General features: G+C 41.9%; 1 protein-coding gene across 4 annotated transcripts in view; it reads right to left on the reverse strand.

Moving 5' to 3' along the window:
• RSU1 (Ras suppressor protein 1) overlaps positions 1-12,551 on the reverse strand; it is a gene marked incomplete at its 5' end in the record, with an annotated part of 181,639 nt that overhangs the window by 84,790 nt on the left and 84,298 nt on the right. For 2 of the 4 annotated variants that reach the window (XR_013967218.1, XR_013967219.1), the window contains one exon: positions 12,184-12,390. The exons of the other annotated variants lie outside the window; for them this stretch is intronic. The remainder of the gene's footprint in view (positions 1-12,183; positions 12,391-12,551) is intronic. 4 annotated transcript variants of the gene reach the window in all.

Below are 12,551 nucleotides of genomic sequence, written 5' to 3' on the forward strand. Positions count from 1 at the left end.
AATGGAAAAGGCTACATGTGAAAGAGCTTCTCATCACACGCTTGCCTAGGCAAGAGACAGGAACAGGGAGGTTATGGACCAGAGATGTATGCAGTTTATCCGGCGGGGGGTGGAGGGGGCTCACCAAAGGCCTTTCCCTATAAGCCCTACTGAGGAAGTTCATTTTCAGATTCCCAGTCTACAGGCCAAGGCTATATAAACATAGACACCCAGCAACCATTCTTCCCAAGACACATCCAAAGTACCAAATTTGTCCTGTTTTGAAACTCTACTTGCCAATTTTGTCATAACTGATAACTCAAGATAAGGAGGACATGTTCTGGGAGCAGGTATGCCATGAAGCACACAATTTCCCAGCTGATCTAGGCTTTAGAAAGGAATGAACATTTTTACTGGGAAGATAATGTAATATTTCTTCCTAAAAGAATGCAGAGTTTCAATCTGTCTTCTTTGTTAGATGAACTTGTACTATTCAGAAAAAAAAGACCAATAAAAAAGTGATTACAATTTAATAAAACGCTTTTAAAGAAAACTAATACTACCAAATATTACCAGTGAGTAATTCATCATGATCTTTCCAAAGCTACTTAGAATCTGTCGGTGTTAAGCACAAAAATTAGCAGATAAATTTCTCTCCAAGATTATCAATATTGTCAATTTCCTTATCTTAATGGTTAAACATCATTAGTCAGATACTAAATCATTTGGTAAATTAATGGGTTTTATTCTCTAAACCATGAGTCAGAAAACATCCCAGGGCAAATGAAAATCCCAGAGCTGCAAAAATTCTCTGGTGAGCTGGGTATCTTACTTCAGTGTGACCTTATAGACAATGGGCTATTTGTTTATTTTTGTCTTTATTTGGGGAGGGCTTTTAGCTTTCCAAGAATAAAAATGATCTCTCATTTCAATTCCTCTGTAATTTTTATCTTCTTTTAGGATCTCTTTCGCTATACTCTATGCCCTCGTCCTCTCTTCTGTATCATTCTCTTATTTTTTTTCCACCTTCCACTTTTCCTAAAAACGAATATAATGTCTGAAAAAAATTTTCCATGTAAAAATTACTCTAAAAAAAAATCTGTATTTCTTAAGTGTCCTGTGTTAAATGCACATGGAATAGGTTTCCCACGGTTCTTAGCAAGCACGGTCATTGAGGGAAAGGGCCACAAGCCAGACATCAGTAACCACGGTATAGCAAATCACTAAGTTGGGGGTAGAGACACTAGAAGATGAACACCTCTCTTAAAACCCTGACCTAATAAACAACATGTGCTTACATATCTTCCCGCCTCTAAGGCCTGCCCACTGACATCAGCATGAAATTGACCATGAAAAAAAAATAGCAGAGACATTTGGAAAAAATATATGTATTCCAAAGTGGCTAAGCAAAGAAGAGAAGTCATGAAAAGCACGAACTGCATTAAGGAAGCAAAGCGAGGTACTTGTTAGTGTCTACTCTGACCTAAAGATCTTTCCTCCCTGTTCCCCAAAATTGTTTACCCTACTGAGAAATAGAGTCTGAATTTCTAAAGGTATAATTTGATCCGATGAACATCCAGGACTCCCCATCGTTCATACACTACCACGAATTAACTCAACTGGATTGCTTTCCTCTTAACCTTTGGTTCAGACTGGGATCACAGGGACATTACCGTTTGTGGAAGAAGAGTTGGGGGAGGAGGGGACGGAAGTAGGAGCACTGAGCACTTCTCACCATGCTGTATTTTCAGGGCCCTGGGTCAGTGTGAGAGCACCATGGATCAGGGAAAGGTTCAAGGAAGGACCCCACCACCCCCTACACCCCTGCCAGGCAATGCCGTTATTCTAAATTTGCTCAGGGATGATGTCTATGGGACAGCAAGAGAAGAGGACTCTCTTCTTCCTGGGCTGTATCACAAGCTCCCTTCCACCAAGGTCCAAGGGTTGTCCCAAGAATGCAAAAATACAGGTAGAGATAAGCAAAGCAAATGTAATGGATCAGCTTTGAACCTGAGGTCCGGGTGCATATTTCTGTGGGAAAGCCGCGCCTGCTTCCTACCACCTACAACCTACATACCCACTTGGGAATGTACATGGCCTCTTGTTAACTTATTAACAGCCTCTTGTGAAGCCTGCAGCCTTTTTAGTGGTAATCCTCCCAAAATCACGTACTGAAGTCCCATGCTCCCTGACTGCCACACATGGAAGACAGAGCTCGGGGAATAATGCCAAGAAAGGTCAGCCGTGTTCTCTGGGCCCTTTTGTCTGAAGCCTCCGACCCCCCGGAGATCCGTCAATCCCTAGCAATGTCTCTATTTAAGTGCTGTCAAAGGAGACAGAAGAGGCAGAGAGGACTGCTAACGACGTCGGCTAAGCAGAGCATGCAGGAGACACTGGATGTGGGCTAGACACATACCCTTTGGGGAAAAGGAGTGTGAGAGCCGCGGTACACAAAGGACCATGGGATGGATCTTCAGGAGCACTTCTGTTTCTCTCCCTTCACACTCGTCTGTGCGCTCCAGCTGGAGGGGGAGGGGGCCTGGGTTACCTTTCCCCATCCCCACTGGGTATGGAATGACGATACTGAATCAGATGCCCGGGTCTTCCCAGGGCTACGGGGACTGGGAGGTCATTAGGGAAGAGACATTCAGGTTCCCTGGGGCAGAAATCCCCCAAATGACAGCTCTGCAGTCGAAGCTGTGTTTTTGTAACAAAGAACCCTGAAAACCCTGTTTAGCATCCACGCCCAATCTTACGGCAGGCAACTCTTGCAGGTGACAGAGATGGACGTGGCACGAGCCGGGCCGGGCACTCTTCAGAGCGACAACCGGGCTCCGCCTAACAGGACGTGCTTACTTTTGCCTTTCAACTTCATGTCATCGGCAGCGAGTTCGGTACTTCCCTCCGCGCAGCCCTAATCCCCCCGGCCAGCCAGCTCTGTGTCTCCGGACTCCTTACCTGGCGGCGCACCGGGCCGGGATGCAGCCATTTCAGAAGGGGGTTCGTATAATCAGAGTAAAGCCAGGCCATGATACTGTGTGAAAAGATGACACCCGCCTCCTATAGGTCCGGCAACAAGTTACCCTTGCCACGGCAGAGCTCATCTGTCAGCTGTCGGAGGTAGGTTCCCTTTTAAGTAATAACATGCGGGAAGCATCCCGGCCCGCTGTCAGTCAGGGCGCAGTCCCCCCTCACTGCCGCACGCTTCAGTGCGTCTAGTTAGGCGCGCTCACCCAGCTCCTTGATTAGAAGCCCAAGCGGCATGCTGGTGGTGTTCTAACAAGGATCAGGCAGCAGGATTAAGCGCTGTGACAAAGAGGATCTAATAAGCTAGAAAGTGGTGCATCTACAGACACGCTGGCTGGCTCCCAGACACAGATTCACTCTGCTCCGTCTTCAGTGGGGAGGCCCAGGCCACAAGGGAAGCCAGCTGGCACCGTGATTAGCGGTGACCCCCTGACCGACGCTGCTATGAAGATCATATATCACTCAGAGCCGTATTCTGCGATTGCAAATTGGATTTTCCATTTTATTACCTGCAAAAGGACCACATATGCTTCCTTCCAGAGCCTCTAGTATCATAAGCTTTGTGGTGTGACCGTAATTTTGTAAACACTAAATCATGCAAAACAATCGTTCTCCTTGCTGGTTATAAATGGGACCGAATGCAATAGGCAATGGCGGCCCCATTAATAAACGTGGTCATTTTCACTTAAGGAAATTGGTTATTTTCATAATCACCCTGTTAAGAATTCTTCCCGAGTACTCCAAATCCTGAACCATGTGGCCAGTAAACATTAGTTGTCATATACTAAGCAACCCAGAGGATCTGGGCAAATTTCTCACATCATCAGAGCAGCATTCCCTCCCTTCCTAATTCCAAAATAGAGTGCTTTCTAAATGAAGGCACTCTCAAAGCCAGGGGCTCGCTCACAGAAATCTAAGGCCACGGTCTAACAAGGTAAAACTAGCAAACCATGGCTGATTGGGTAGTCTATCATTAGTGTACTGGATTTGCCCAAACGCAGGTAATTGATTTTCTGTGGAAGGGGTCTAGATGGGATATGACGACAGCTGAAAGATCACCTCTGTTCCTCAGCGAGTGCACACACAGAAGCAACCACAAATGACTCCAGCACAGAATAAAGGCTGTGTTTAGGGCTGCTCCATACATAAAAAGAGAGCCTACACATAGATCTCTACAATTCTTTTTACTACATACATGCCGCTAATTACGGAAGTACATGATTACAGCTAAGAACGGAAGATGGGAGGTTCCTACCTTCTCACTTCTTGAGCAGAACACTTCACTTGGTGGAAAAGGATCATAAGGATCATAAAACAATGCTGACATTGTAAGAGTAAATGTTTGTAGTAATAACACACTGCGAACAAGCAGAATGTTCACCCACAGGTAAGAAGCAGAATAATGTTCCAGCCCTACAGTTATCAACACGAATGGAACAGATTTTTTTGCAAGCCTTGACCTAGAGAGAGGTCTACAGTGTAATTTAAAAAAAAAAAATTAAGAGTATTCTAAGTTTGTTATGATTTAATTTTTGAAAAAAAAAATAACATATATGTGCCTGAGTAAATGTTTATGTGAGAAAGAAAACGAAGAAGATGCATATATCAAATCGTTAATGTGGGTTTCCTCAGAGAGGGAAGTTAAGGCAGGACAGGGATTTAGACCAGCAGAACAAAGGGTACACTCTTCATTTTGTCTTTTGAGAATTCCATGTGCTTGCAAGTAGAGATGACTTTTATAATTAAAAAAGAATAAAGTGGGCTGCAAGGAAATGCCAAAAACAAATTCAAAATACATGAGGCCCATTGGGATGCCTAGGCGGCTCAGTGGGTTAAAGCCTCTGCCTTCGGCTCAGGTCATGATCTCAGGGTCCTGGGATCGAGCCCCGCATCGGGCTCTCTGCTTGGCAGGGAGACTGCTTCCCCCTCTCTCTCTGCCTGCCTCTCTGCCTACTATGATCTCTCTCTCCGTGAAATAAATAAAATCTTTTAAAACAAAGTAAACAGAACACACGAGGCCCATTAATTAGCACCAAGGAGGGCATCTTATTTTAAAAACAGCATCATCCTACTGCAGTGAACACCAAGCTTTAGAGAGGATGGTCTGGGAAGCCTGAGCAGGACTGAGCATCTAGGTCTGGAGCGGTTTCCCCTTCTGCACATCGTCAATGCAATCACAGTAAGCTGGGCCGTCTCAGGACAGCTCTCAAATGTATTCCGCAGGGAAATCGAGGCCACCCTGTCATCCTGGCAGTTGTCTGCTTAGCCTTTCCGGCAACACATTTTTAAAACAGGCTTTCTGGTCATTTAATACACCCAACGCACTGCTGCTTTAGGATACCTACTTAAACAAACAGTTGCCCTTCTGATCTAGTCAGGGGGGAGTACAATTTAAATTAAAAAAAGAATAAAAATAATACCCTGCCAAGTGGCTCCAAAGAAAGCAGCATCTGATTTATGTGTATGCCTCTGGAAAGGGGTTCAGAAGCCCTTTTTGCAATGAAGAAAAATAGCATTTCACACACGTTTCCCTCTGTTCTTCTTGGCCATTTGATGCCTGTGCTCCAGCGTCCCACAGAAACAAGGGGTCCTCGGTCACATGTAAACAGACGTAGCCACCAGCAGAGCAGAGGCAACCCCCACGTGTGTCCCCATAGTTGCTCCCGTCTTGCATGTCTCCTTCAATGGATGTTAAATAGATAATTCATGTTTTAAACCTGTTGTCCACATAGCATTTCCCAATCATTCTTTCAAATGGGGGAGGTAATCTCATTTTTGCTTGCCAGATTTCCCTTGTATTATATAATGCTATCAAGTGTAGACAAAAGCTCAGGAGATCTGGCCAGAAGACCTGGCTCCTGATCCTGACTAACATTCACAAACTTTGTGACCCAGATCCTTTGGGTAAATCTTTGTGTGGTTTTTTTGTTTGTTTTTTTTGTTTGTTTTTTTGTTTTTCCCTGAGCTTTGGTTTCCTCGGCTGCCCTGTGGGGATAACAGTACCAACTGACAGGACTCTGGATAGCAGTCAAAAAGTGTATAAAATGGTTCTGTAAACTGGAAGTCACTATATAAACATAAAATACTCTTCTCGTTATTAATATTTTAAGGGAAATCTGCAAAGAACTGAAAATGTACACTTCAAAGCAATTTGCCTAAAACAGGTTTGCTCAAGGAATTGATAACCTCCCAAAAGTGAATGCACGCTCAGTGAGTATCATGTACATGGCGACCCTCTTATGAAGAAGGGGCCCTGTTCATAAGCTTCTCAAAGGTCTGGGATCAGAAAAGGGGTTAAGTTCAACTTTAGGGACACTGATTTCACTTCCTGGAAGACTGAAAGACCCCTACACAGCGCAGCCTGGGGCACCCTCCTGGCATCAGTTCCCAGAGTGCCCTGGGACATCCACTGTCCTCCCCACCCTAAGCCTCTCAAGTTCCCCGGTTCAGGACATCCTTCTGACCACCTGGGAAGCCGGAAATGTCAATACCAAGGGAGCCTCAGTCCCCCTGGAGACTCCAGGAGAAGTCACTGATTAATGCAACAAACCAAAATAAACGTATGTTCAAAGATTAAGTTTCAGTATCGTAACTTTGCATAGGATTGAGAAAGGTATCACAAATCAGCCTTCACCAGAGCTGTGTAAGAGAAACCTATACAGAATGGCCACGGTTCTGATTTTAAAGCATTTTTTTCACCTAGTTTAGCATTTACTTAACATTCTATCTCAGGTTCCTTCAACAACTCCCTCATCAGCAAGCTTTAATAATAATAATATCATTATGTAATTGATTTGTGCTACTACAGATGGAAACAATTTGTTGTTCTCACCCTGGAAGGCCCTCTAGCCCTTAGCTCCTCCCTAAAGCCCAAGGTACATGGGGCTCACCATCACAACCACGGTGCCCATTTCCTTTTGTTGCCCAGCACACCTTCAGAAGACCTGCAACTCCCTTTCAATGAAACATATGGACTCTTAAGAAGTAAGGGGCAGGCGTTTAAGCAAAGTAAACTTTCAAAATGAACATCCTTAACATGTAAGAGACAAAATCCAAGACAGTATCTCCCGTTCATGCTTTTGAACACAGAAGTGTAAGTGAATGCAAAGACTAGAAGACATCAGAGTATATCCTGTTCACTTGCAGTTCGTAAACAACCTCCTATCAAATTGGTACATACTCAAAAGGACTGTAATTCCCAGGATGGCCAAGGTTCGAGGATTAGACACTTTCCGACACGGCTAGTCTGAGAACAAAATGGCACCTCTTTACGGAAAAGTAATTTGGCAATATACATTAAGAGCTATAAAAATGTTCATACTGTTTGACCCCGTAATTCCATCCCGGTAATAAATTTATGTTAAGGAAATGATCACAGTTATCCCCAATGATTTATGAACACAAATTTTCAATTCAGTGTTGCTTTTGTTCCTCCTCAACTTCTGGAAACAACTCAAATGTCTACGGGGTTGGTTAATAAATTATAAGCACTCACATTATGTAGCCAAATGATTAAAAATATTTTCAAATAAAATTTAATGGCACAGGGTAATGGTCATGACTTCATATTGAGCTGAACACAACAGGTTATAAAACTCATAGCATGGCATGTTTTTTTAAAAAAGCATAAGTATTTACATGTATACATAGGAAAAAGAATAGAAAAAAATATATAGCTAAGTAGGTACACACAAGAATGGAGAAAAGACAGGAAGGAAATACACTCAGAATCCTAACCGTGGTCATTTCTGAATGGGGGTGGGGATCAAGAAAGTTACCCCTTTTGTGTGTTTCTCAGATTTTCTAAAGCATTTCCCAAACTTGAGTGTGCATCAAACTTTCCTGGAGGCCTTGCTAAAACTTGCGGAATTTTAGATTTAGTAGGGAGACACAGGGAACGACAGGTTGTTGGCGGGGACGTGCAGAAAAAGGAACCCTCATGCACTGTTATTGGGAATGCAAACTGGTGTAGCCATTGAGGAAAACAGTATGGCGGTTCCTCAAAATGTTAAAAATAGAACTACGCTATGATCCCCTAATCACTGTACTGGGTATTTACCCAAAGAATACTAAAACACTGAGTCAAAAAAATGTATGCACCCTTATGTTTATACCAGCATTATTTTTAACAGCCAAGATATAAAAGCAGCCCAAGTGTCCTCCAACAGATGAGTGGATAAAAAAGATGTGGCATATATGTATGTGTGTGTGTGTGTGTGTGTGTGTATAAAAAAATGGATAAATATATATAAACACATAAAAAAGAATGAAATCTTGCCATTTAAACTAACATGGATGGAGCCAGACAGTATAATGCTAAGTGAAGTAAGTCAGAGAAGGACAAATACCATATGATTCACTCACATGTGGAATTTAAGAAACAAAAGAAAACAAAACAAAAGAACAAAGAAAAACAGAGGCCAACCAAAAAGCCAACTTTTAACCATAGGGAACAAACGGATGGTTACTGGAGGGGAGGTGGGTGGGGGATGGGTGAAATAGGTGACGAGGATTAAGATTACACGCATCAAGGGGAGCCCTGAGTAAGGTATAGAATTAGTGAATGACTATGTTGACAGAAGGTTTTTCAAATTTTAAAGAAAGCAACAAAAGCTGTACTGAGTATTGAAATCTGTTGAACTTTTAGGTATTATTACTAGTTTTACTGAAGATATAAAAAAAAAAAGCCCCATAAATCAATGAATGCTTACCACTACCATCATCTTTGCCATTGTAATTATAATCGTTATTATTTGCCGAGCACGTACCACGTACCAGGTGTACCAGATGTCACTCCAGGAGCTTTGAGCTTTGCACACATTACTCTAAGCAGTCACTACAATCCTGCATGGAAAGTATTATCATCTCATTTTTAAAAAGCGACCACTAGGGTGGCTGGGTGGCTCAGTCGGTTAAGTGTCTGCCTTCAGCTCAGATCATGATCCTAGGGTCCTGGCGTGAAGTCCTGTAGTGGGTTCCCTGCTCAGCGGGGAGTCTGCTTCTCTCCCTACCCTTCCCCCCTGCTCATGATCTCTCTCTGATAAATAAAATATTTAAACAAACAAAAAAACAACCACTAACACTCAGGGAGGTTAAGGTCATCTGACTGGTACAAGGCAGAGCTGGGATTCAAAGGTCAATTTATCTGGTTCCTGCGAAGTCCTTAGTCCTTCCAGGACAGGACACGCATCTACTTCTACTGTGAAAAGGTACTGAGTGAGGCAGTGTTGAAACAGTAACTTGACAAGGTTTAAAGAGCCCTGGGAAGGCATATGCAGAAATACACCCCTTTACCTCCCTCGTGGGTCCAGAATTCTATCATCAGAAACATTATCTTAAGAGCTGAAAGCCTAGTTGCGACCAGGTATTTTCTTTTCCTATGAAAACACCCTGGCAGAGTAATGCAACAGGCTGATACACTTTCATTAACAGGACAGACTGAGTATTTTTATTTATTTATTTTTTTAAGATTTTATTTATTTATTTGGCAGACAGAGACCACAAGTAGGCAGAGAGAGAGGGGGGAGCAGGCTCCCTGCTGAGCAGAGAGCCGGATGCGGGGCTCGATCCCAGGACCCTGAGATCATGACCTGAGATGAAGGCAAGAGGCTTAACCCACTGAGCCACCCAGGGGCCCCAGAGAGAGTACTTTTAACAGACAGCATTAATAGAGATACGCATGTCCCTATTCACCCTTGTCAAGCAACATCTGAAATGGTACTTTGAGATTGCATGTGTTACAAATGTTCTAACATTACTTAGATAGAAGCTGATCAAATCAAGATGTATGTACAACTCCAGAGCCCATTAAGGGAAGTTTGGATGGTGTGAGGGGTTTGTGAAATGGAGTCCTAAGCTTATCTAGACTTCCATCGAATTTTATTTTCCAAGTTATGTGAAAAGAGAAAAAGACTTCTTAGATAATTTTCTAGGAGATAAAAGGCCAAACAAATACAGACTGATTCAATCAGTGTGAATATGAACCCATCTTCTTAATAATAATAATCTTAATGACCCTCTCAAAATGGCAACAACTTGTCTTTTGAAGGCTAACCTCAAAAACAGTTGCCTTTAAAAAAAAAAAAAAAGTATGGTGATTTTTCCGCCAAAAGGACTAGTACTGAAGTTTAAATGTCATTGTAATATATTACCAGGTACTTGCTCATATGGAAGTATGAAATGAAATTAATTTTATTTTTTTATTTATATATAAATACCCTTGAATCCAACTTTATTAAAGGTTAAGTAAGGGATCAACGTACTACACAGAACCTAAACTTAAGTTATATGTAAAAATGGCTTGTTTCGGCTTTGCTCCTCACTCTAGAGCTTACATTTTTATTACTTTGGTGCCATGCGTTACGCTCTCTGCAGAGGCTGTGGATGGTAAGAGTGCAGATATTATGTCATATAAAATATGTACTAAGATAATTAAGAATTGTGAGTGACACAAATGCTAAATCTACGTGAAAAACTGCAACAACTGTAACTTAATTTCCAGTGAATTCAAACTTACACTAAAAGAAACGCCAACTGTTTTTTAGGTAATGTACTAACAACCCATTTTAATGAGTTGTGATGAACTTACTTCTGCTTATTTTCAAGTTTAACAATAATGGCTCAGAACCAAGATGCAATGGAAAGAAAACCACACTATCTTAAAACAGGGTTTCCATGAGTGTAAATACGCACATACATGTGGACACCCACCTACACGCTCACCTTACCCCAGGACTTGAGAAATAAGACAAAAGCAAACACTACATCCTACAGCAGGAAAATCAGAGTTGGGGGAAAAAATGGAAAAACCAGTAAATTTCTGCTTCTACATACTTTTTTTCAGTATAAGTGATAGAAGGCAAATAATATCCCAAACTAATATAAACAAGAGGACCTTAGTGTCTGGTGCTAATCTAGAGTCAAGCAGAGGCCAAAGATACAAGCAAATGAGTATGTTTAAAAAAATTTAACAATATGGCTTAAGAAAGATGAAAGCAAAATAACCACAAGTCAAGTTAAAAAAAAAAAAAAAAAAGCCTACCCCACTTCCCCAGGACCTACTTAGACAATTTACCATTCCTAACATAAGAAGAAAGTATTAACTATAAATAACAGAGAAAAAACGGAGATCCACCACAACTTGGGATTTGGGTGAGGATGACTGCATCATGAATTTGTTTCCAGTATTTTTGGAAAGCCAACTGTCTTGGGTTAAAAATATGAAATACTGCCACCAGTTAACAAACAATAAAAAAGGAAAGTACTATGATACTCTACTCAAGAGAAAAAACAATCAACAAACACAAATATAAAATCGTTTTCAATGTGTGAAGGTGCTTCAGAGATTCAATTTATTTACCAAAAAATAGAGTTCACATTAGCCAAGTCCTGGCTTGACTCCAGGCACTGGCACTTTTGAGTTTTCTGACTGCTACTGGTTTACACAGCGTGGTCAAACTCAAAACTCCAGCTTGCTACCATCAAATGTCAAGGCTATTCTGATCCTCCTTAACCATTATCATCATAAAAACGGTTACCAGAAAAAAAAAGAGAAATAGAATTCATGTGTTCTCAATGACAAGAGTTGTTTAAAACACAAAATGACAACCTTAAGTAGTAAATAATATGTGACCTTTTGTACACTATTTGCAATTATTTTATTTTATTTTACCTTCATAACCTGGAGATCTAAAAGAGAGGTTCACAAGAGAAAAAATTCTGCTTGGTAGTGAATTTGACATCCACAGATATAAACAAAGGGTGTCCAATGGCTTCACCAAGAGCCATATTCAAGAGTGCAAATTTAAAATAGGACAGGACATAAATAGTAAACGCTCAAGTCTAGGATACACAAAGTAGGCTCCACACAGCGGTCAGAATGGTGCCTGCCATTTTTAAACACCTGTTCTTTAAAAACGCTATTGTGCAAAATCCTTCAGAGGATGTCCAGAATCACCTTGCATCAACAACATGTGACCTACTTGGGATGACCTCAGCCAAACGTGGCATGGCCTTTCTTGTTTCTAAACCTACCTGCGTGCCTTGTCCTGTGTCTTCTGACAGAACGCAACCCATTCAACATCACCTCATCACACAAGCCTACCTGCACCTCTCCACAGAAATGTCATCCCTGTGATCTCTGTCTACCACAGAGCCTATTTCTTTTATAGTACTTACTACATTTTATGATTGTTTGCTTGGTGTTTTCCCTTTGGTCTGTTTCTCCATCTCCACTGTACATTCATGGACTCAGAAGAGGTTATAAACAGTCTTGCTCTGTGTGGCGCCAGGATCTGCTCGTAGCAATGGCGGCTGTGTCTGTTCTCCCGCCAGGTAACCACACTGGAATTTGTAACCAGGATGTTTCTGTTTCCACGTCCCTCCCTATTGAAGAGGATGGGAATTTTATCTTAGGCACTTTTCTCCTCCTGGTGTCTTAAGCCGGATGGTGACGTACTTCTCAAATGGGATGAGAGGTGGCGTCCCTGGAAGGGTGCCTTTCTCATGACTTGGGACAAAGTTTTAAAGCCAACTACACATTTGTT

The sequence above is a fragment of the Martes martes genome, assembly GCF_963455335.1.
Source record: "Martes martes genome assembly, chromosome: 8".
NCBI classification, from domain to species: domain Eukaryota; kingdom Metazoa; phylum Chordata; class Mammalia; order Carnivora; family Mustelidae; genus Martes; species Martes martes.